At 30.8% G+C, this 27,599-nt stretch overlaps 1 protein-coding gene across 1 annotated transcript in view; it reads left to right on the top strand.

Moving 5' to 3' along the window:
- LOC134700101 (innexin unc-9-like) overlaps positions 1-27,599 on the top strand; it is a 160,136-nt gene that overhangs the window by 29,239 nt on the left and 103,298 nt on the right. Inside the window, exon 3 of the mRNA XM_063561471.1 lies at positions 15,699-15,856. The gene's annotated coding sequence lies outside the window, so the exon portion shown is untranslated. The remainder of the gene's footprint in view (positions 1-15,698; positions 15,857-27,599) is intronic.

Below are 27,599 nucleotides of genomic sequence, written 5' to 3'. Positions count from 1 at the left end.
TGACGTTACCACTATCATGGTACGTTTGTTGAAAAAGACAAGTGTTTTATACTTCAGATAGATTTTCATTTAACGCTCAAAGTTCAACGACAAGAGTTTTCAAAGCAAATTAAAATGTAAATGAAGATACCAAAACCTTTAAATTTTTAACCAAATATAAAATCACAAAAAGACTGAACTCTCAGGAAAATTAAAAACGGAAAGTCCCTAATGAAATGACAAAATCAAATGATAAAACACATCAAACGAATGGACAACAACTGTCATATTCGCGACAAACATTTACAAGAAAGCACAAAAAACATCTATCAAATTTAAAAACACATTCATTGTGTCGAGAATTTGGCGTCAGAAAATGTAAACGTCATATAGAAAGAAATTTTGTCGTTCAATGTATATTCAAAACAATTATAATTTTAGATTGGGAATGTTGGTATGCAGGGTTAAAAAACAAAAGTTATGTTATAATTATTTCAGAAACAGACCGAGATTTAAAATTCTTTAAAGTTCTTTAGAATTTTAAAGAATCTGTATATGGTTGAAACCACTACGGTAGTAACATAATTGTGTCGTTTGTCGTTCACAATATTATCAAATTTATAAAACAAAAAAGCAATAACATAATGCCATATAACATAATGACGGGATCTTTAGAATACAGAGTCACGTTACAAGACTCTGGAATAGACAAAGGTACTTTTACATGGTATGCTTAAATCAACAATCCTTGATTTTTGTGGTTAACCTTTGTCTGATGTTAATAGTATTAAGAGAGGGAAATGGAAATTGATGATGATACATATATAATGTGAGCATGGACAGGAATGCTACATCCACTATGTGTCAGCTACATGATGATCTGGTACATATATGGAATGCTTAAGTGAGATACATTGTAACTCATCAAAGATACCAGGTTTATAAGTTCGTTTGCAGACGAGCGATTCGTCTGAAAAAAAGCTCATCAGTTGCGATCGAGGCAAAAAACTGAATGACCACAAATTAAGGGCTTAACCTTCCCAAAAGGTTTTGCCATATTTCTAGGATAGAAATGCACAATATTTTAAAGTTTTTCAAACAGATATGACAATATCAATGCGTATTTAATACAACAACATTTGTTAGACACAATTCATTCATGGAAATACATGCTTTACTTTTATATCACTTACTAAACAGTAAATACCGTTCCTAGAACTACATATGACATTGTCATGGTTAAAAATATCGTTAAGTTACATGATAAATATAAATGGCATGGCGAAGATGGATATACAGCAGAAGACGCGTACTATGTTGGCGCACACTGTCTTGTTCCTATTTAAAAGGGGATGCAATCCCTCAGTTTTTGTGCCTTAGTTTGTCTCTTTTCAATCGATGCACGAGGTTGAACATCGATAAACTACTTTCGCCGTTTGATGTTGGTTATATTTATCAATAAAAACAGAAATCTATAGTTTTTAACAGCGTATAAGCATTGCAAACAGAAGCTTTAGTTATTTCTAGAAATTTGAATAATTATTTGTATAAATGGTCATTGTTTGACCTCGAAGGTCAAGCATATTCCAAATAATAAGCTTTCGTTGACCATGCATGAAAAAATAGTATGGGTCGATAGTTGTACCCTATCAAATATCGGATAAAATGGTCTTATTGTATAAATGGAAACAACACAAGGGTTATTGATGGATTAAACAAAGCTATGTGACGAATTAGTTAATGACCAAATGCATCGTATTATTAGAATAAGAAGATTTATCATGTCGGTATTCACACTGCAGTTCAAGATATAACTTCTTTGAAACGCTTCTGCAATGTCAAATATTTTTTTACAGCTTTTTGTCAGCCATTTTGTTTATACAAGTATAGTTTAATAATACAAGTGCACGATCTGAAATAAAGTCCTCAATTTTATTAGGAGCTATTAACATCAATAAACTACCGTTGTCTGTATTGAAATTTTGTAGGTCATACATATGCTTCTGACCACCTCATTTGTCCTTAATGTTAAATATATTTCGACACCACGGAATTTTGTTTTTATAATAATAAATATAGACATGAGAAAACAAAATATACATTTTCAATTTTTTAAAGTAATATGTGACTTTTAGTAGAACTTACAGTCTATGAACATATGTTTAATGAATTAATACATAATTCCTGAAATAATGCATAAACCTTTTCAATTATTTTCATGATTATTTAATAATAAACTATGATTTTAATGCGCAAGGTAATGTTATCCGATATTATTATGTAATAATGATTTTGAATTAATAAAATGCATACAGCATGCTGCCCAATTACCATAAATTATATTAAGTTGTTCGTGTAAATCAGAAAATAATTACTTGCAGAAGTTGACAAAACATTAAGAACAGTATCAAAATGAGAGGGTGGGCGGGTTTACAGGATAGAGAAAAACAGGCTATTATTACAGATAATGGGTAAGAAAAATTACAGAAGAATGAGTTGCAAAAAATGAAGAAAAATAATTGCATGCTTAGATATAAAGAAAGGGGAAAGATGACTAACAAAATCAAAATCAAATTTGTAGAATCCTCTAACCAGACCCTCTTAAAAATTTATACGTTTATAAAAAAACATTATGAAATCAGGATGTTACATACGTTATATCAGCGTGAAGTTTTATTGTTACATTTCATATCATGTGCAATTAGAAATATATAAAATTATAGAATGTTTGTACTTAATTACTACATGTTATATATGCAAAACCACTTCTTTCAAATATATAGAGCGACCAAAAGGAGTAAATTGTAATATCTTAATTTTAGTTTCTTGTATACAATTTGGAAATTAGTATGGCGTTCATTATCACTGAACTAGTATATATTTGTTTAGAAGCCAGCTGAAGGACGCCTCCGGGTGCGGGAATTTCTCGTTACATTGAAGACCTGTTGGTGACCTTCTGCTGTTGTTTTGTTCTATGGTGGGGTTTATGTCTCTTTGATACATTCCCCATTTCCATTCTCAATTTTAAAATCAACTATATAATCAGTGCAATTTCGTCCGATTTTTACTGTTGACTTATGATTGTGTCGCTGATAACAATTGTACAATTACCACAAGTGTTATTCAATTTAATCAATCGAACAAAGACTATCAACGATCAGCCATCGACACAACATTCTCCAAAATGTATAAAAACATCTTAGATATGACACGTACAACTACTGACGCAGTTCTTAACGAATGACGTATCAGTACCTGCAAACGTGGAAGTGATTGCAAGTTTTGTTAGATATTAATCTAATCACTTTAAAATTCGTATGATCCAATGTAGCTGGGGGTTTCATCAAATATCCACGAAAACGTTCAATGAGTACCAAGTTCTAAATTACTAGGGGTCAACAATAATCACGAAAAAAGTCCGAATTGTAACAAGCTCTTAGTAACTAGGGATAACCAATGATAACGAAAAAGGTCGATGGGTAATAAGTTCTACAAGTAGGGATCATCAATTATTGACCAACGAGTAACAAGTTCTTAGAAATTAGTGGGTTACCAATTATTGACGAAAACGTCCGAGGAGGAACAAAGATCAAAGTCAGATGAGTAGCAAGCTGCAAGTAAATAGAAGCATTCAATTATCTACGAAAAAGTCCGAAGAGTAACAATTCCAATTAGCTGGAGACCATAAATTATTGACGAATAAGAATTCGAAAAGAATAGATTTTTCTCTCCAATTTCTTAAGTCTATCTCCAGTACACATATACTATTAGCATTACTGCTCATCAGATTGCTGCTATTAGGTAATAATATCAACAAATAACGTATCTAATGTAATAAATAACGCAAAACAAATGTGTATCCAAATTAAATGTGGTTCTAATTCAAATTATAACTGACAGTATTAATAGTGGAGGATAAGTTATATAAACGCCATCCAATCTATATTCATATCTTATTAATTGCATGCAATAATTTAACGATTATCTGAGAGGCTTAAGACAGTGGGTGTTCATATGATAAATTGTATTTATTTAGTATCGGCCCGTTTGTGATAGGAGTTGAGTCAGCAATGTGTAATTTTATGTATGTTACCTTAGAGGTTTCGATACTTCTTCTATGATAATACTCCATCGTTCCAATTTCATACTTCTTTTAAATTGATTTAACTACATACGTATTGATGTGTGTGTTTATTCTGTGTTGGCTATTGGAATAGGGGGGATTGTGATCTCAGACAACGTGGTTAACCCAACCGCATTGCTTGCGCTCGTCCTAATTGCAAGTCATTTTAAGTTTTGTATGATAGTCTTAGAAAACAAAAGATATGGGGTATCAACCAATGACACAACATCAGTATTTGAACAGCCAAATTTTTAAAAACAACATAAAAAGCATAGGGACAGCGCTTTTATTGCATCTCAAAGTCACTGACAGTGTGATTTTTTTTTTAAATTTTGGTTAATTCATATGTTTTGGAGTTAAGTGTGATGTCTGTTTTTCCTGCATGTAGTAAACATTTTTGTCAGCGGAGGCCCGTTTTGTGTTTTCTCGCTGTATTGAAGACCAATCGGTGGCCTTTTGTTTGTGGTTGGGTTGTTGTCTCTTCAATCCATTCCCCATTTCAATTCTCCAATTTATGTATAATCCAACAAATGAATATTTGACCCCATTTCGTCATATTTGAATACTAGTAGACAGAGAGCTAAAAACTAACACGAACAAGTTTTGTTTTTGACAAAGAGAAACTGGCATCGTCCTGCAAAACTGCTTTTTGCTTTATTTCAAAGAAATGATAATTTACAACAATATTGGCCTAAGCATATTCTTTTGTATAAAACTATCTAACAAATCTTTTAAAGGTATACACGTCTTTAACTTATAGTCGTCGAAGAAAGAAATTCTGTTTCCATTTGATAGTAACATTTCTAGTTTTATTTGTTTGCAGTAAAACAAAATAATAAAAAAATGTGGCCATCTGTTAGAAAAATCAAAACCAATATAACAAACCGTTACTTTCCCGCCGTTAATTTATTGGGTGTTTCCTTATGTTTTTATAGCATTAAACCAGTTAGTATTACTGAAAAGTGAATAACGATTTAGGAAAAATAAATTCTTTTAAATTCTTTATCTGTGTATAATTTGACCGCTAGGTATATTTAAGTGATGGGATCCTACTGCTGCGGCACGCGCCTGCTCTTATCTTTATTATTATCAAATATTTCTACTGATATAATTCTAAAAACAAATCTTAAGTTTTGTTATCAAATTACTTAAACAAAACTTTTCTTGATAACAATGATAAAACATCATAAACGATAATTTATTTTGAAAGACGGTATTTTGATATGGTTTTTGTAATCATTATCGTTTAAGATTTTTGCGTTTTTTGAAAAATGATCGTAAAGGTTACAAATTTACTTCACCGAAAGCTAGCCAGAAACATCACAGAAAGTTCTAATTCTGATGCAAATACCGCTACCTTCATAAACAAATATATTGTACGGTTCAAAGATAAAATATCTGTGAAAATGATCATTTACTGTAACCATGCTTCACGAATGGAGAAATAACGTGAGATAACGCGAGATATCGTGGGGGTTTGTTATGTTTTGTCTGATTATTGACTCGTTAACGTAATGATGGACATCTCTTTATCACAAATACATGGGTTTATGATAGATTCTAGACACCCTCAATGGCATGTTAATTGCCACATCGGTTTTTATACTCGTATTCGACTTCATTCTAAAAATTAACATATTTTATTTCTTTCATTTTCAAAGCTACAGGTTTTGAAAAATTACACATTATTTGTTAATTATGCAGTAAAAAAACATCATTTTATTCACAAAATGTTGTTTTTTACTTGATAATCCATACACAATGTGTAATTTTTTCACAACTTGAAAATTTAAAATTGTGCATTATAAAGTTAATTTTAATCTCGGAGTCTGCTTACTTTTTCGGAGCACCTGATACATGTATCACCCCTAGTTCATGTTGGGTTTTTATTTCTCAGTCTTCGATATTTTATGTTGTGCCGAATCGAAATTTAGCGAGCTGCCCGTTAATGATTAGAGGCTTCTTTAGATTTTATATTTATTGTATAGAATACAATAGATATAGGAAGATGTGGTGTGAGTGCCAATGAGACAAATGTCCATCCAAATAACAATTTAAAAAAAAGTAAACCATTATAGGTCAATGTACGGCCTTCAACACGGAGCCTTGGCTTACACATACTTTGTATCTTTTAATGACAACGAGAACAACTGTGTGTGAGTCAATTGTCAATGATGGTATCACGTGCTTCAATGATAATGAGGTCACACGTCCAGTTTGTATCCCGCTTGAAAACAGATTCTAGGTTTGGAACAGACGTTAGCACATGAACGCATATTAATTTGACCCCGAGTATGACCTGTATTTACTCTCACTTGCTATTGTCGAATGTTATTTGTAGAAGTGCCTGCAGCTAAAACAATGTAGAGTCGTCGATTTAAACTGGTCAGGTATTGGATCAACGGTTATTATGTTCATTCTAAAGCAACTATTGTTTTACTCTCTATTCGGTATTGTATTTACTTTCTATGATTCCTACACGATTTATCCTTTTCGAGACATAATGATTATTCAAGTTTTTATTAATCAACGTGTTGTTCTTTTGACCGAGTTCTTCATTGGTCCAAATTCGATTATGACGTCGAATTTTCGTTCGTTCCTATGAATTTCCTATTGTGACGGCATGAAAAAAGTCGACCATGTCTGTTGACGTCACATTGAAAGAACACATCTTCTTCAAGATAATTTTAAAGGGAGGAAAGAGTTTGCCTCAATATTGTTTAAAAATCTTTGGAGAAAAGGATTCCACCACCAAAGCTCGTGTGATACGACATTATCCACTCTCGACAGTTAAATATTTAGAATTTAACTGTCGAGAGTGGATAAATATCGTATCACACTTGATGCAGTGGTAGAATCTATATTTATGATCATTTATCAAATTTAATAATAATAGATATAGAAGATGTGGTATGAGTGCCCTCTATCCAAAAAAAAACAATTTATAAAAGTAAACCATTATAGGTCAATATACGGTCTTAAAACGGAGCCTTAGCTTACACTGAACAACAAGCTATAAAGGGCCCCAAAATTACTAGTGTTTACAAAACCTTTCAAATGGAAATAATGATAAGTCCATTTCTCTATTCTTTTTATCATAGAAACCCAAATCGTCCTTTTATGTCTAATGGTTATGAACTCTCTTACTCATGGTGATACTGTACTTTTGTGTACATTCATACAGAAACCTTCACTAATTACTGATTCATTGTTTAGAATGTTCCCTTGACTTTCTGTTTCAAGGTTTGATTGTTTTAAAGGAAGAGATATCTAAGTTACATCATCTTGCAGAAAAGCCACAACACCTCTTTGTGTGTTAAGTTTCAAAAGGCAGCTCGTCAATTGTTGCATATCAACATTAAGCCTAATACAAAAACAATTCAAAAAGAAAGTTTTTTTATTCGTGTTAACAAACTAAATTATACTCATTGACTTCGTGTTGTGGTATTCTATTCTACAACAAAACCTCTTTGTGATGTTATAAACATATGTTCCCATCAAAACTTCTGAAAACACACCTTTATTTTTAATTGTGGTTATACCAACATTTGTTAAGAAGAGAATGTATCATTTTGTTTAATTACATAATGAGAAGCTATTAGTTAAAACGAGTGCACTGTTATATGCATTCCTTTCTTGAGAAAAAAAATGTGCAGCGTCTGAAATTTAATTTTCTAAGAATTTTTTGGAATGCGAAAAAGGAAATCTGCATTTGTATTCTGAATCGTTTGTAGTGTAGAAACAATGCAACTGTAGTTTCAATATTCATCGCTTGTCCTTGGATTCTGACTATCTACGAAATGGAGTGGTGTACATATATAAATAGCTGATTTAACTTTTTTTTTTAAAGTGATAGTATTTTTCATGACAATCTAGTGTATCCGGGCAACCAGAGTTCATGACATTAACCATGCATTTATTCTTATTCTCACATCAGAATCTGTACATTTATGTAATTTTACACCGGTCTTAGATGGTTCGAGTGTACTTGATTTTCTGTTTCTTATAATTGGACGTATCTATGGGATCACAAAATTTATCGGCGGTTTTTTACTATACTTACGTCAGTCCTAGGCACCGAAATTTTCCTTAACATTGGCAAGCCAAGTCTGAGACCACGAAATTACGTTTACTTTATATTCTCACTTCAGTCCGAGACCACAAAAATTACGTTTACTGTATATTCACATGTCAGCTCCAGACCACGTAGTTCACGTCTTCTTGATATTCTGACTTATGGATATTAAGTTCGTCATAAGTTATCTGAGCAGAAATCTTTAGAAGATTGTACCTTTATAATACAGTGCTTTAGAAACCCAGCAATGTGTACGTGCATTAACGTAAAAATTTAAAAAACTGATCGTCTATATTGATAATAAAACGTTACACTGTATCTGGTATATACTGCATGGTAACATGTTGTACGGAATATGAGGATTTTACTATCAATACACAATTTATAGTCTATAGTTACAGCATATATGTAAGTTATTATATTTTATTTTGTTTGGTTTCATTAAATTATTTATTTATCCCTTTGAATTTCTACTCTCTCTGTTTTGTTTTTCTATCAATTTTTTATATTTCCTTTAATTTTTTCACTCATTCAGCATTCTTTTTGTTTTCTCTCTCTCTTATTCTTTTTCTTTTTCTATTTCATTCTTTTTTTTTCTTTCTTTTTTTCTTTTTCGTTTGGTCGTGTGTTAGTTTCATTCTTTCCTTTCAAATTTACTTTTCTTTGTTTCTTACTTACTTCCTTTTTCTATATATATTTATAGTTGTTATTCATTTATATTTATATTTGAACATAAAGCAAGTTTTTTTTCAATACGTTAATTGTAAATGTAAACAACGATGTTCAGACGAGTCACTGACTGAAGAATTCTAACTTCTGACATAATGAATAATCAGTTATGTAAGAAATTGAATCGGGGTGTGGGAGTATATATAAAAAAGAAGATGTGTTATGATTGTTAATGAGACAACTATCCACAAGAGACAAAAATGACACAAACATTAACAACTATAGGTCACCGTAAGGCCTTCAACAATGAGCAATTCTCATACCGCATAGTCAGCTATAAAAGGCCCCGATAAGTCAATGTAAAACAATTCAAACGAGAAAACTAACGGCCATATTTATGTAAAAAAATGAACGAAAAACAAATATGTAACACATAACAAACGACAACCACTGAATTACAGGCTCCTGACTTGGGACAGGCACATACATAAATAATGTGGCGGGGTTAAACATGTTAGCGGGATCCCAACCCTCCCCCTAACCTGGAACAGTGGTATAACAGTACAACATAAAAACGAACTATAAAAATCAGTTGAAAAAGGCTTAACTCATCAGATAGACAAAAAATACAAGTGGACGTGGCCGGGTGATTGGGGAAGGGGTGTGACGTTTTGACAACCTTTGATATGCATCTTGACTGCAATATGACCAAACAGGTTATTCGAAAATTGCTTATGAAAATTTGTAATTTGTAATAATTGAACGTGCATTTCAAAGAAATAAATACTGGCAACGTTTTAACGACCTTTGATATGCATATGCATCTTGACTGTTACATGACCAAAAAGGTTATTTAAAAATTGCTTGTAATAATTATTGAACGTACATTTCAAAGAAATAAATTCTGGCAGCGGCAAGTATTTGATAGCAAGTAGTGATCTTTTTGGCAATCATACCACATCTCATTATTTATATTTTCAAATGACATGATTAGATTATAGTTAGTTTTAATCAGATGTTAAAACAGCACTGTAAAATTCCACGTTATATAACATTAAAAAATATAATGTTGGAATGCAATTTTTAGAAGAAAAAAATATCCAAAAGCAATTGCATGGTTCTCCTGGACTCCAAATTGGGTCAATATAAAAAGATTATTAAATAAATATTTCTGACGAAATGAATCATGCACATCTTGCAATACTTGCACCTTTTTATGACGTTTCATTGGATTAAATATTTACTTCGCCTAGTAGACACACGAAGGCTGAACATGCATCAAAAGCTATCATTTACATACTTCTTAAATGATTAAGGCAAACATGCAATAAATGTGATTTGAATAATAATTTTACTATCAATATATGGATTTTCATTTGATAACATAAACTCAAGGCTCCAGTAAAACAAAATCCCGATGCATGTGCGTGGTGGCAGGTGTTTGCATATTGGTGAAATAACATTATATACCCCGACCATATGGCACACAGCAGATCGATGTTTCAAATATTCGCCACTACAAACTTGTTTAAGTTATATTCATGTTATTGGTTGATAGAACAAATGTTTAAATTAATGGATAAAACAATGAATGTGATAGAAATATGATCATTTGTATTTTATATTCCTTTGGTTAGTTATATGCATTTTTTTTATAATGTAATAAGAAATTAAGACTTTTAAAAGTTCAGAAGCAAAAAATAAAATAATACCACAGCTGTTTCTTGCACTAATTTTAAAACTTTGGTCCCTAAACTTAAAAATGTGTGACAAAAATGTCCATCTGGTGCACATGCGTTACTCATGAAACTGTAATTATTATTTTTTTTTTTGGGGGGGGGGGGGTCTTGTCATGTCAAAATTGATGGGGTGCATTTTTGGTCTATTGTTTTCTACTCTTTTATCATTGTGTTGCTTTTCTTTTTGGCTATTTTTTATTTTCCCCTTTTTCATTGTTATAGTTTATCCAGTAAGCTATGCAACATTGATTGATTTATGATATACCTATCGTGTCTATCCATGACGTTGAAACATAATTACAATGTAGATTTAACTATTCACCATTTATAAGTGATAAATTGATGACTGTTATCCAGCGGCAAATATTACATGTATATATAGGACGATAGCACATTATTGAGATAAATAAACCCTATATTTTGTGCATATGTATTGATACTAAAAGTAGGATATTTTAATGTACAATGTACCAGCTCACAACGTAATTGTTCGAAGGACGACATACCCCCTCATAGGAAACATTTAATTGACTCTTGAATAGACAATTCAATCTTTCCTTCTGTGAGCAGAAAATTTACAGAATTTAAATCGTTTTACTATATGCGGTGTCCTTTAAAAAAGGGCGCCTAAAAAAGACTAGAAAAAACTAAGGCAGGTGAAATCTTTTGAACGCAATGCTCTATACTGTCATATATATAAAAACAAATAATAAAAAAAGATATCCTATACATGCCCATTACGCCTTACAGTCTATCCTTTTCAAATTTAAACGTTTGTTGAAAAAAACCGTATGCAATGTTGATAAATAAAAGTGCTAAGTTATTATTTCAATTCAACTAAATATTCACCCAACGCGTTCGATTGTGATCATGAAAAATGTTCTTAGTTTTATTTTAAAGTAACAAATTAAATTAAAAAGTCAGTAAAGATTTTTTTGCTTCATAATCAAAGACATTTTATTTTTATTTTTATCGTTTATCTTTTTCAGATAATTTTTATTGATATTTATTAGTATAACGATTTTGAAACATTTTTATTTGCCTCCCATCCTCCAATTCACAGTGTAAGTTTTATTGTTGCTTAAACTAATTTTTGAATGTGGTGTTATAGCGGGTGGCCATTTTTATATTAATGTTTTTTGCGGTTTGTGAAATTATTACATGTACAAAAATCAAATGTTTAAAGAATGTACCAATATGAATAGAGTTACGAAGAGAAAAAATGTTAAATGACCGTCTCCAATTTATTTGTTTCACCAGTAGAGAGTATTAATTTGATAAAATCAATAATAATTCAGTATCTCCCCATTTTTGATTTCTTCTAATTCCGAATTTAGCGCAGAAATAACGACCGAATTATTCGGGTTGGGCACGTTATAGACACGTTGGTGTTAGTTTCTTTAGCCTTACACAATTCAAGTTGTGTTTTTAATCGTTTGTCTTTTGTTTCACATTATATGAGAGTAATTGTGCGACGTTACATGTTAGTTTTTATTTAAATGATGAAGTATACATTTTGTCAAGGTTACTGTCATGGTATCAAAGAGGTCTTTGAAAGCAAATTGTCATAAAAGTCTCGTTAATTTGTCCAAGGACATACCTATAAAATTTTAAGGTTACTTTAAATTATTCAAAGCGTTCCTTGACCGAAAATTATGATATTAGTGCATTTCGCTACTTTTGATATAATTTTTCAGTCTTAGATCAGTTTCATGAATATGTACAGGAATTCATTTTGTAGGATCTACTTCAAATACATTCATCTTTTTCCAATGGGTGGTCCGATTATTTTTTATATATGTATGTAACTATTTCTGACTAATTTCCCTCCTTTTTGAAGATTTCGCTGGAATTTACTTCGGGGTATGAAACAATAAACGGACATGTGCACCTAGTTGATGTTGATCGTAAGAATCTATTAATTGTACGAACACGACGGACATGAAAGGTCCGGTCTATTTCTGTAGTGATACTTTCTAAAGGGTTTTACAACCACTAAAGTGATGCATCGATATAGCAAAACGATTAGTGCTTTGAATTCAAAGCATAATTTTCTGTTGGAAAATTGGTGCAGTGTTTCATGTTATATTGTAGTACCATTATAAGAAAAGGGAAAACTATTAAGTAATTATAAAGTATTTCTAAGCTTAGATATAATTTCTTAGCCTGTGGTGCCATCTTTTTATACATTATATAAAGGGAGCTACAATATTTCATGTAAGTCCTATTATCCAGTAAGTAAAGCTAAAAGTAGTAAGTAACAATACGCAAGTCAAGTGACGATAAAACTTTAAACTTATATAAATTTAAGATTTTATTGAAAACTGTTTAGGTAATGTGGAAGGAGCTGTACAAAATGTTTGAAGAACAGAACTTTTAAAAGTTGTTTTTTTAGGTGTTTTAAAAGTAAAAGGTGCCATTATATTTGACACCACAGTTACTTATACATGTATATAGTTTTCCATACACGAAATTTGATTTGGAGTACGTCACATTGGAGGTCACGCTTTTGTTTGAGTATCGGAATTTAATCATGTACAAGCAAGTTTGATAAAATGTTTACATCTTTGTGACTACATAATGTCATAAGCTTGTTCAAGTCGTTGAAGTCGTTTCATGTGACGTTAAACAACTCCAATTATTTAAAATATGTCATATTTATATCATTGAAAATTTCGAAAACTTTATCTAATTTGTTAGGACAAGCAACAACTCTATTGCCCTTATTTCCCGTAGAGCTGGTTGCAACTTTTCATGATGTGATTTTTGACAAGAACTCTTCGACTGTATCGGCTCTTACACCTTTGGCTTTTTCAGCGTTCCTGTCGTAGGTATACCAAGGACAGCGCTTCGGACGGATGGAATTTATAATTGGTTGTTTCTGTTTTTTTTTATTATTTTAACAACTGCAGGAGAAATGAAAAATAAGCCAAACTCGTGAATTTTTTATTTACACCAAAGAAAACTTCAGAAAATAATATCTGTATTCTGTTGAATAATTGCAATTTCTAAGTATTCATAATTTGACTAATTTCTCTCTATATGTAAGTCCAGTATTCCATGACATTCAAGTGAATATACAGAAATCTTTGGTAAACTTTGATGATAAAAAAATGAAAGCTTTATGTTCATAAATACAAACATTTAGATGCATTTTGAATTTTTAAATTTTTCAGCTGCTCATTAGCGTATAAACTATATATCTTTTTATTCACATGAAATATTTGCCACTGGACGTTACGCAACCGACAATCAATCAATCATCCTAATATTCATATATATTACAAAATCTTATCTTCTACCCAGTTCTTTTAGATGTTCATTATGCCAAGAAATTTTGTCTAAGAAGCATGGTCTACCCAGATTTTCAAATCTCCAGTTTGCCAAGTACTTTTTTATTATTAAAAGCAAATGGTGCATCCTATCAAAAACAATATACAATATAGCTACTTTGAACAATAAAATAAATTTGGCGCCATTCCCAAATTATAAATCTTAATGGTATTTATCTTACTCATATCGAAAATTAGATAAACGTCAAAACTGAATTATGTAATGAGATAGCCTTCAACAAGGCGTATCTCCAGCAACCTGCATTTGTATAGAGGGTCTCGAACGTAGTCTATGATTCTGAGTCTACGGAAATATCTTTTTCAGTGTCGTAAAATTTTGATTAAATGAAAGAAATAATAAGATGTTGTAAGGTTGCCATTGAGACAAAACGTCACAAGAGAGAAAATGACACATAAATCAACAACTATAGGTCACTGCACGACATTCAGCAATTAGCAAACGTAAAACTATCAAGCACAGTCAGCTGACAAAGACGCAAAAATGACAAACTTAAAACAATTCAGTCGCAAAAACTATTATGGCCAGAAAGTATAAACTTAGTATCAATGATTGGTTGTCGATGGCTGTTTAACGTCATGTGGCAAATATGGCATGCATATTCAAGACGATCAATCATAAGTGTCATATGAATTATCGCTTAATTGGAAGTTAGTTTAAAAAAAAACTTTTGGTAAAGAAATTCAAAATTAAAGATATAACTAAACCATATTAGATTAAGGGTGGCAAAATTATTTGTTTAAGCTAGTTTATGAAACACAAAACGTTGTGAGTACGAGTTGTCTAGCTTTTGTTCCATGCTAGTGTACATGTTCCTTGCTGTCTGAAGATTTGTTACCTTCCAAGGTATAATGATTTGTAATCTTAGCGAATCATTACGTTTACAAAATTACAGACACTTGAATCTTTCCCACCAGAGACTCAATATGTAATGTCTAATTATAATATGATTACAGAAATCATTTTTAATAAATTGCTTGTTCTTTTTGCATGCAAGTAAACCTGTTTTATATAATTTTGGCAACAAGACGCACTGCCCTTTTAATAGGTATCTTTGATTGTCTATAAACTTCAGTTAACGTATTGAAGAAAAAGCTACATGATCAAATAACTTATTAACAGACGTGTACATGTGAAACTTTAGCTTGCATTGCTAAGTATTTATTCATTGTATGGACTTGTGGTTAGTATATATAACTAGATTTACTTTTATTAGTCACAAGGATTATGTTTGCTACTGAATACAAAGAACATATACATGTAACTCGTAGGTTCTTAAAAATTACTCCTATGAATAGTATCTGTAAGTTAAGAATGCATGTATGAAGTGAAACTGTCTAAAGCTGATACAATTTTTATTTAATATTTATCTATTTATTTTCTTTATTTCTTTATTTCTTCATTTCTTTAATTCTTTATTTCTTTGTTTCTTTACTTTTATTTTATTTATTTCTATTTGGATTCATTAATTTATTGATTGATTGATTGAATGAATTTATTTATTTATTTTTATTTACCTATTTATTTACCTATTTATTTACTCCTAGATAACAACCTGCAAGTTTATTTCATATCTAACAGCTTTCAAAGATTTAAAAAATGTAGTATAAGAATATTAGAAAAAAATATATATGCATTATATGAGTTCGTAAAAAAATATCAAAAGCACATAATGCAGGTAAAATATTAATTGAATTATATCTTTAAGACGGAAAATTGAAAAAAAAGAAATCTTTATAGTAATTGATGTTTGTATTCACAGATGGCGTTTACTACGACGACACGTGCTGAGGATTACAACTTCGTCTGACTCTAAAAGTGTGTACAGGATGTATAAAGTGTATACACAGAATCTAACTTAGAATGTGATTAAAATAAGGAATAATTTCATGAAGGGTGTGGAACGGATTAGAGAACTGGGTAAGTCTATCTTTTTGACAATTTTCCCGCTCAAATCGATATACATCAGGCCAAATCATGTTGGATTAAGCATTTAAAGACAGAGAGCTGCTCACATAGACTCAATGTAAACACAAATGAAAATTAAATAAAGTCCTTCCTTCATTCCTACCCTAACATTTTTTTCAGATGTAACTGGAACCAAACATACTACTAGTATTTTATTTAGCTCTGCAAACATATCAACTTCCATCTCCAATTCCTAACTATATATAATATAGCTTTGATATCTTGCTGCATCCTGTATTGCTGAATTTGAAGACTAGATATTGACAAGTACCTGCAATTGATTAATGTACAGAAGCATAAACAAAAAAGTTAAATGTTGAAAACGAACTTATTTTTTCTATTGATAGAATTACAATTTACATATTTATTTCAATTTAAAAGAATTGTTTGCAAAATGTTTGCTGTTCTCACAACAATCGTATTTTTTATTTTTGATTGAATGCATTGACCGTTCGTCTGATGAGTTTTGTAAGAGTATTAAACTTTTTTTTTTATATTTTGTTCGGTTCTGAATTCCGTTAGATAGAACATAGTATGTTCCAAACGGAAACGAAAAAAAGAAATGTTATCTAGTATCTTTAAAATTAGGAGAGAACAAAATGCGACTTCAAACTTGTTTGAATGACAATTCTGTAATATAAGTTATTCAAAATAATAAATCATTTTTGAATAAAGTCGAGAAAAAGAAAATTTGTCCCATGAAAAAACAAGCCCATGCATTGCTCACAAATACAAAAGACAATCGATCGATGTCTTATCCTGCACAACATGCAGGACACCTTCAGCTGTTGCAGGGTAATATTTACATAGACATTGAAGCGTAAGGCGAGACGTGTGGTTAAAGTAAATCTTAACACTTTTTACATGCGACATGTTGACAATGACGCTATGTTGTTTTTATACCTTCCTTGAACACGGGACCGATGTATTGTTTATATCACGTCCATACAACGTTGGCGGTTTTTATGACCGAATAAATCAATTGTATTAGTGATCTTTTAAGTGGCAAAAAGATTATCTTACATATGATTGAGGACAAAATAAGAGTACATTAAAAACTGACAAAGTCTGGAAATTCAGTCGCATGTAAGCAAATTTAAAATTGAAATGTTTAGGCCAAAATTCGAAATCGGAACAGAAATGTAAATTTATATGCCAAGACTTCTAATAGCGATCAATTTGAAAATATGAGGAATGATGTAAAAATTCTATAAAACTTACACAAATACTTGACAAGCGATGTTTGCAATTCATGTCATTGAAACAGTTTGTATATATTTATGTACAATGTTCTAACAAATTGCACAATACTTGACATGCTCTCAATGCGCTCATTGTTTGTGCTCGTGCATATGCATTTAATAAATATGCGGTGATTTAATTAAACAACAAAAAGATTATATATGCCTTAAATCTACTGTTTGTCGTTAGATTATACATTTTACAAAATAAACTTTATTAATCGTATACGATAGTTGCTGTTAAAACTAATATGTATGCATCAATATAATATTTCAATACTTAATATACAACAGCCTGTGCATACGCACTTATAAGTTATGCACCGATTTAATAAAAACAGCATCTTATACTATATTTTGCCAATAAACTATCATTTTGAAAAGAAAAACTTTATCAACTGTCGATGTCAAAATTATTATGTTGAAATAACATGCAACTAATTTGATACGACTGCCATACAAGTGAGAGGTTTAGCGCTATAAAACCAGGTCTAATCTACAGTTTTCTACATTTGAAAATGTCTATACCAAGTCAGGAATATGACAGTTGTTGTCTATTCGTTTAATGTGTTTTATCATTTGATTTTGCCATTTAAAAAGGGACTTTCCTTTTTACATTTTCTTCGGAGTTCAGTATTTTTGTGATTTTACTGTTTTGCAAGTTTATACAAGGGCTTGTGTATATGTAATTTATCAATATGCTTTATGATTCTGTATAATCATGTTTAATCTACTGTTTGTCTTTTTCAATCGACTACCATTTATACAAGACAACCTTTATCAATCGTTCAAGGTGTTCGCTGTTTAAATTATCATGTATTAAAATACATCAATATAACATGCAAGTACCTTGCAAGTATATGACACCATCTTGTGCATATGTACTTAATGAATATGCACCGATGTAATTAAACAGCATATTTAATCTAATGTTTAGTTTTTGTCAATGTACTATGATAACTATCATCTAATACTAGACAAACTATATCGATCGTAAAAAAAAATGCTCGCTGTTAAAATTGTTATGTATTAAAACAGAATTATCAATATATCATGCAACTACTTTGCAAGTATATACAACGGCTTGTGCATATGTACTTAATGAATTTGCACCTATTTAATTAAACAGCATCTTTAATCTAATGTTAGTTTTTGTCAATGTACTATCATTTAATACAAGACAAATTTTATCAATTTTATCATTTGCCTATGCGACAGATGTTACCTTTTAATAGTGTCGTTCAAAGCGATTAAATATAAATCCATATGAACGGCTCTTCATAGATTTTTGAACAACAATAATATAATTTATTATGTCTTATTTCCCAATAATAAAGCTTAAGATTTATTAGGAGTTTTGTTACATGTTTTACTTTGTAAATATACCAGCTTCTTAAATCTTAAAGTGTGGGCGTATCCTAAGTTCAAGGAAAAGGGAAGGAGAGTAATTTCCAGTATTGTAAAACTAAATTGACATTTTGCTGTATTTAACCATGTACTATTGCGTTTAGTGGGAAATCTTTGAGTATAAAAAGTAAAATCACAAAAATACTGAACTTAGAGGAAAATCAATTCGGAAAGTCCACAATCACATGGCAAAATCAAATAGCAAAACGCATCAAAAACGAATGGACAAGAACTGTCATATTCCTGACTTGGTACATGCATTTTCAAATGTAGAAAATGGTGGATTAAAAATGTGTATACGTGTATATATGATGTCCTCTTGTAAGCCTATGTCTCTGAAGTCTAATAGTAAAGTATTGTCTATTGTCTATTGTAAATACAGAGAGAAGCAACTTCAAACAATAATTATGCAGTTTACAGATTAAGGTCAACGCCCTAGTATGAATTCACCATTATATAATGAATAAAAGATTTTTTTTTTCAAAAGTTTGTAAGAGCAAATATAGTTTATATGAATCAACATAAAAATAAATATTATTACGAAATATGCATCTACAATGAACTGATGCAATTCAAATGAAATGGTATATCAATATAGCAGCACATTTTATAAATGTTATAGAGTTATCTCTCTTAGTTCAATGAAAAATATGTTACTTACGGATAATTCAAAAAGAGTCAAACTTATGAAGAGAAAAATGGATTTTGTCACTTCCTAAGAAGGAAAAAGTGTTATCACAGTTAAGATATTATAACTTTTCTATTATGCATATGCAGAAAAAGTAATCTCTCCAGGAGTAATTGGTTTCAAATTTTCGTATGCTTGCGAGGAATTTGATAGCTAGTTTAAAATCCTGCTCGTCTCACCCTCCAACATTTGTTGGTGCCAAAATTATGATAATAATAATGTTGAAAATCATTATGCGTTATAAATCAATGTCAAATGATCATACACAACATTAGCAATGGATCATTCAAATGAGATAGATTTAGAAACATTTATATTTCTCAAAATCTATATTAATAAACAGTTGGTAACAAGCAAAATATATACTCTGAAACCAAATCCAGTACTAAAACTCCATATCCAAGACTCAACAATACATCAAATGTACTTATTGAACATTTACAGGATAAAAAATGTAAAACACATTATAAAGTATTATATTTTTGCAACCTTTTTCAACTAATCGTAGCTTAAATACCAAATGAAATGACATTTATCAAAGGAACTAGTTTATGCGTCAGTGCGAAACTTTATTCTTGATATATTCAACAATGTTTTATATAAACCTCAAAATCTACTGTTGATACTTGAATTTAAAGGTAGGGTTTGATTTTTCAAATTATCAACATTGTGTACTAGAAATCCGGAGCCCCCTATTTGTAAACCTTTTACGCACTCCGTCGATTTTATTAGGTTTTGGACTTCATATAATTCAGCTTATAGCATTATTGAAGAGACATTATTTCTCGTAATGCGCATCTGGTACAGCACAATTTATACCGGTAATGATATTCTCACTGGACGAGATTCAGATTGTGTAAAAGTCTTATCAGAGGAGAAAAGACTTAGATAAAAAGTTAAATCACAAAAATACTGAACTCCGAGGAAAATTCAGAACGGAAAGTCCGTAATCAAATGGCAAAATCAAAATAATGGATAACAACAGTCACATTCCTGACTTGGCTGATTGAAAATTAAAATATTGTTTCATATGTCTTGTCGTCAAATAAAACAATACTAATACCGTCTTTGGAATTTGAGCTTTGCAGCTGCTCTTCAATTTCGTTATTGATTTGGATATCCAACTGTTTTAATTGATTGCCACTGACTAGTCTTATGTTGTCGAAACATCAAATTATAAGACTAGTATCTTTGCTTAGATTTTGTTAAAGTACATTATTCCAAGTATATTTTTCTATAATTGTTTGTTAAGTGTCCGTAGACAAGTTTTTCAAGCATATTGAGTTGAAGTTAACAAATATTGTTTTAACTTTATTATGATGAATTGGGCTGTTGCAAAAGGCAAAACGTATGTCATACTCATAATTCGAGGCCTCGGATTAAACGTTCCTAGTCCAATAATGCTGTAAATAACTACACCCACAAGTAATAATGGACAATCCATCAGCACTATTCTTTCTGCTAGGAAGGAGATTTAAAAATAGGAAACACGTTCAGAACCCCATTTACCGTTACGAACACCTTTGAACACAATACGGTGTAAATATCTTTTAGACAGTTATATTAACATTTACTCGAAGTCCGGTACCCTTATTTGTAAACCTTTTAAGCTTTTCTGCGATTTTTTTAGGTTTTAGACTTTCAAATAAATTGGCCTCTAGCATTATTGTAGACATTTATTGTCTAAATGCGCATCTGGTGCTCTAAAAATTATAGCGGTAATGTTATTGTCACTGGTCAAGATTTGGATTGTTTATACGTCTTATAAGAGGAAAGACTTACATGAAATATTGTTTCCTTGTCTTGTCTTTAAATAAAACCACATAAATATAATTGTTCGGACGTAGTCGGTATAGTTTCGGTTTGTGCCCTTTGAACTTAAGGACGCTTAACTATGGCAGCAGAATACGCATCCTCGAAAATCCTTTCTGTGATTGGACAAAATGCTGTCATGGTGGGTGATTTTGTTGTGTTTGAAAACACGTCTCGTTAAGAATATCGTGATGAATATCGTGAAAAACTATAAATATTTGAACCAGATCTTTCAAAGATTTATATTTTTATTAAAATAATTGTTTCTCCAATAGCTCTTTGCATCCATGACAGCTGTTTATTCGGGACAATTATATAATTTTTAATGTAAACTTTGTTGTACGAACGTACATTACTGTTAGAACGCACATACGCATGTGAGATTTCCACGGGGTTTTGGTGAATATAAACAGAAAGATACGAGGACCGAGAATACTGAATACAAATAGAGAAAACGTTATTTAAATGGTAAATCGAATTGATAGTTTTAAACATATACTCAAATTTAAATACGTCGGATATCTTTTTTAAAGATAGTTCTTGTTAAAAATTAAGGTTCACAGCTGCGTTATTAGTTTGAGTATCCAACTTTTCAATTGATGAGCACTATTCTTTTCACTTTTGAACACAATAAGGTGTAAAAATCTTAGAGACAGTTATATTACTCGTATCTACGAAAAGGGTAACTGAGTAAAAAAGCAAAATGCTAATTTTGTTATTCATGAAATTAACGAACCCAGTTTGAGTTGCATAGAATATCTGTTTAGATTTGATAAAGGCATCGAAATGCTAAAACGAGCAATCAAAACAACTTATAATATATCAATTCTATTAAATCAAATAGCAGATTCATCTCTATGAAAGTAGAAATGCGCCAATTTTCCTGACACGACTGCATGCATATTTAATATTTCAAACAATTTTTTAGATTTAAAAATGTAAGTGTGTAAAAGTAGCTATTACAGTTGCTGGTCAAGATAACATCCCAAAGTTTATATCTAGATTTAAAAATAGTTGCGTTTTAGCCTACAGTATTTAGAAAATTGATTGTAGGATTTATTATTAAACCACAAATGATACGGCCTGCGTCGTCTCTTGAATAAAAATCTGACTTCCTATTATCTATAATACAGAAACTTAACATAAGGACAATACCCTTCCATCTGATGTTACATAACTATACAAAGGACGATGAATTGTTTCCTGAATATAAATAAACCTTTCATTTACAGAATTGCAACATAAACGCAAATTGATTACAGGGCTAACAAATCTACGTATTGATTAAGTGCCAGCTTCGAATGACAGTAAAACATATTGTTAATCTTATCTGGTAAAAATGTTTCTAGGTCGGTCCCTCGAATGACAGTAAAACATTTTGTAAATCTTATCTGGTAAAAATGTTTCTAGGTCGGTCCCTCGAATGACAGTAAAACATATTGTTAATCTTATCTGGTAAAAATGTTTCTAGGTCGGTCCCTCGAATGACAGTACAACATATTGTTACTCTTATCTGGTAAAAATAGGTCCCGATCATGGTTCTTTAAGTATATAAATTTAAAATCATGTTTTTGAAAGCACTATGTTTGTACTGGACAACACTTTTAATTTAGCTTTAAAAAGTAAAATCACAAATATACTGAACTCCGAGAAAAAATTCTAAAAGGAAAGTGCCTAATCAAATGACAAAACCAAAAGCTCAAACACATCAAACGAATGGATAACAACTTTCATATTCCTAACTCAGTTCGGGCATTTTTAATGTAGAAAATTATGAACTAAACCTGGTTGAAGAGCTAAATAAACCTCTCATTTGTATGACAGTCGTATACAATGTCATTATATTGACAACATATAAGTAAAATAAATTTAAGCTCTAAATAATCTTTTATGCACCATATTTGTACCGAACAAGTCTATTCATATAATTTAAATTTGTCATAATTTCTTACCTCAAGACCTTAGAATCGTGTATGAATTGGTTTCCAAATACAAAATCTATTATTTTATAGATGGTCTGTTGATGTGTTCCCCTCTGTTCTGGTTTATGAAACTGGTGAACTGGTTTTGTTTCTGCTTAATCGATTTTTTTAATAAAATTGAGAATGGAAATGGGGAATGTGTCAAAGAGACAACAACCCGACCAAATAAAAAAAAACAACAGCAGAAGGTCACCAACAGGTCTTCAATGTAGCCTGAAATTCCCGCACCCGGAGGCGTCCTTCAGCGGGCCCCGAAACAAATATATACTAGTTCAGTGATAAATAATTATTATACAGCGGTTTTCTACTGTTGCCTTTATTTATACACAAGGTCGATGAGCATATTACTGAACTTGGTATCTTTGATAAAATTACCAAGTGACATAAGTGAACATTTCTTTTAATATGTTTGATAATTTCTATAATAGAATATAGTATTCTATAAAAGAAAGTCATATCCAATCCTCAAATTTATGTAAGTACGGTTGTGGTAAAGAAGATTTAGTGCAAGCTGTATGATGCATTTTTTTCTGGGGCAGAAGGTATCACCAATGCTCATCACTTAATACAATTGTGATCAATTGAATTATTCTCCCATGAATACAATTGTACAAGTTTGTAACGAAGTTGAAAAATAATTTTGAGAAAATTTCTATAAATCAAAATACAAATGATACCGTTTAATCAAATTTTCTCTGTTTGATTTCTAAAGTGACAATAAATCATTTCAAGAACAATTTTCATTTTTTGAATTATAAAGGGAAAATTCTCTGTATTGAAGATAAATTTGACAAGCATTGCATTTTCAGTTTCTGAACAGCAATGTTTTTATTTCTTTTTTTGGAAAAATGCCATGGCAAACGCACAGTTAAGTCAATAACTAAACCATACTGATATACGAACATGAGACATACGAAATTTTAACCTTGAAATAGGATGTAATTTGTTGTTTTATGCATTTTAATATATGGGGTCTATATGAAGACAACGCTGAAACCCGCTGTACTTTTTTGCACCTGTCCTAAGTCAGTAACATGTTGTTCAGTTGTTGTCGCTTGTAGAGGGGTTCGTAAGTATCTCTCGTTTTTAAATAGATTAGGTGTATGATTTCCCGTTTAAATGGTGTACACTAGTCTATTTGAGGGCCTTTTATAACTTGCTGTTTGTTGGAGACGGCACTTTTAACTATAATGGTTTACTCCAACAAATTGTTACTGGGACAATTGGGATGGATAGTTATCCCATTGGCTCTCATACCTAATCATTTTATATTCATAAACACACCTGTCTTGAAGTTTATCTTTTATTCTATTAACGCATAGAGTCTTTAACCGATCCTCAGTCTGTTCTTGTGACAACTTTTTATCTTTTTTTAGATGATATGGAGATTCATTTAAATGTCTGGATTCTATGATAGATAACGTTTGATTTTGTCAGTTTTAATGAACCTACTCTTTTTAAATGTGCCTTGGAGTAAAGTATTTTGTTAATCTATATTTTCATGGATTTCATCGATAAAAGTGAATCTGGAATTTTAGAAATTAACAAAGTATGCAATTTCTAATTAAGTTACTACAAGCATATCAAGTTCCAAAACCCACGATATTAAGTTTACCTATGGGATTAATGAAGCTATAGCAAATATTTAACCGATATCAATGGCAACTTTAAACCTCTGATTTTAAATCGTAATGGCTTATCATTTATTAGGTTACTGGTTTTCATGGTTTCTGAAACGACGAGTCAGATCGAACACCCTCATATAGTATACTACATTGTGGTTTAATGTAGATACGCCATATCAATATAATTTTTTTATGAATGAGTTTCACTGGTTGACCGGAAGTCAATCGGCATTTATGACGTCATTGAACAATCTTTCCGTACTTTTATGTAATAACGTATTTATTGCGACTTAGAACTTTACGGGAAACTCGAAACTCGTGTACTAGATTGTATCTTCCTCTCTCTTTATCCGACCTCTTAGCATACTTCATTAAATGAATATCAATTTATTTCTAGGTTGTTGCTATTGTGTCTTATATTTTTCATATGAATCGTAAGATGGAATAGATCAGAAATCATACACATCATGATAAGGGTCAAGTTTGGCGCTTGTTAAAATGTTTTGCCATCTGCATTTGTATGCACCCACCTGGCCAAGTCAGGATCATGTTTTGTAATGGTCGCTGTTTGTTTTCTTGGTCATTGGTGTTTCTCTTCTTGTTTTTTAAGAAAGATTAAACCATTGTTTTCCCGTTTGAATTGTTTTTACATTAGTCATTTTGGGGCATTTTGGAACTTGCTGTCTGGTGTAAGCCAAGACTCCGTTATAAAGGCCGCACTTTGACCAATAATTGTCAACTTGATATGCCTTTGTGACTTGAAAGGAGAGTTGTCTCATTGGCTCACATACTAAATTGTCCGACCTATATATGCATAGATCTAGGTAGACATCTTTATTGTTATGCATATTATAAGTGAGTATGAGGGATAAAGGATTTCATTATGACCCTGACTCAATTTGAGTTGTAAGGTTTTTTAGTTTTACAATATGATTATTTTTCAAATTCACGGTACTTCTTACCTGCGTTTTTGCGAATAGGTGACAACCGACTTTTGTTGTTCAGTAAAGTCATCAAAGAGGTAAAATAAAGTAAAAAATAGAAGAGGTTCAAATATGGTAGTTTTCCTGTTGGTTTGCATGCTGTTTTATGTTAACCGTGTTGATTTTTGTGTTGTTCTGTTCAAACCCTGTTGATCGTCATGTTGTTCTCTTTTTTAACCATTTTGATTTTGCTTCTCTTTTGTTAAAACCCTGTTGGTTTTGATGTTATCCAGATTTAACCCTGTTGGTTTTGATGTTATCTAATTAAACCGGTTGGGATTATCCTGTTTAAACCAGGTTGGTTTTGATGCTGTAGTGTATGTAAAGTATTTATTTGTTGCTTGCTATTGCTCCATATGGAATTTATTGATCTCGTTTATATACCAGTAGGTCACTAGCACACCGTGTAACTAATAATTCACGTATAAGTATATATACGATAAAAGATCTCTGATAGCAAAATAAAAATTGTTAGCTGTTCAAAGATTAATGGAAGGAAAAAATATATACCGGGAATGAAAATAAATCCCTTGATGAATAATATAAGTAGCCGATGAAAATAGTAAACATTTCAGATAGCATTAAACATGATATTTCTCGTTAGGGTTTTATCAAGTAATCTATCATAATTGACAATCTCAATACGTCTCATATGACAGCGCTATATTGTTTAAATCCCGAGAGTACACGAATAAACAAATTACATCCTCTCGAACAATAACTGCTTTCTAGACTAAACTTGATTCTGATAAAGTTCGCTTCTATTGCTTTTGTCCATCAATGAAAAAGGTTCAATGACATAAAAATGCCTATTTTTTATTTATTTCTTTGCAAATAATGTAAAAAAATAGAAAAAAGTTCAACGACATAAAATTTCTAATTTTTAATTTATTAATTTGTGAATAATAAACTGTTGATACATAAAAGCAGCAATGTTAATCATTGTATTAGGATCAATATTATATTGTATCTCGCAAAGATATTATTCTAATCATAGTTTAAAACTAATAATTATCATTATTGGAAATATTAGCATGTTTTCTCACAGGACCAATGAATTAATCAATTCCAAGGAAATTGGTTTCTATTGCAGTTTCTGCAGAACGTTTCCTGAACTGATTGTATCGTTAAGTTTTCATTATAAACAAGCTATATTTGGCCAGAGGAAAGAAAAAAATAAATGTTTTGAAGAATACAGCAATATATAGAACGAAAATATCAACAAGACATGTACGAAAAAAAAAAAAAAAAAAAATCCATACAGGATTATATATAAAAAAGAAAATCAGAAAATATAACCAAGATACGTATGAAAGAAAGAAACACAATTTTATACAGCAATATATAGAAGGATAATATCAACAATACATGTATGAGAAATAAAGAAAAACAAAATTCATTCAGGATTATATATAAAAAGAAAATCAGGAAATATAACCAAGATATGTATGAAAGACAGAAAAACAATTTTATACAGCAATATATAGAACGATAATATAACAAAAACATGTATGTAAGAAAACATATCTTCTTAAGGTGGTACCTAACACTACAGGGAGGTAACTCTGTAAAATCAACTGAACGTTTTAATTACGTTGTGTTGTTTAAGGACTATTAAGTTTCTCAATGCTCAAAATTAGTGTTTGTCAAACTGCTATATAACCAGTGTATTTTTTCTGATAAAATAGTTGGTTCAAATGTTTTGAAATTTTTATATTTTTGTCATAGGGTCAAAGTAAATATTTTGTCAAAATTTTAAGAAAATTAAACGAGCTAAAATGATTTTAGTAAAAGTGTTGGGTAAACCTTAATACAGCAATTAATAAAAAAAAAATCCGAAAATATAAAAAAAAACACAGATGATTTCATGCTTGCATTATAACCAAGCTATATATGGGAAGAAAAATCTAATTCATCATAAGACAATTATATGAAAAAAAGAAAACTACTTCATACA

The sequence above is a fragment of the Mytilus trossulus genome, unplaced genomic scaffold (assembly GCF_036588685.1).
Source record: "Mytilus trossulus isolate FHL-02 unplaced genomic scaffold, PNRI_Mtr1.1.1.hap1 h1tg000122l__unscaffolded, whole genome shotgun sequence".
NCBI lineage: Eukaryota > Metazoa > Mollusca > Bivalvia > Mytilida > Mytilidae > Mytilus > Mytilus trossulus.
Note: the sequence above shows the minus strand (reverse complement) of the source record. Positions and strands in the feature narration are given on the sequence as shown.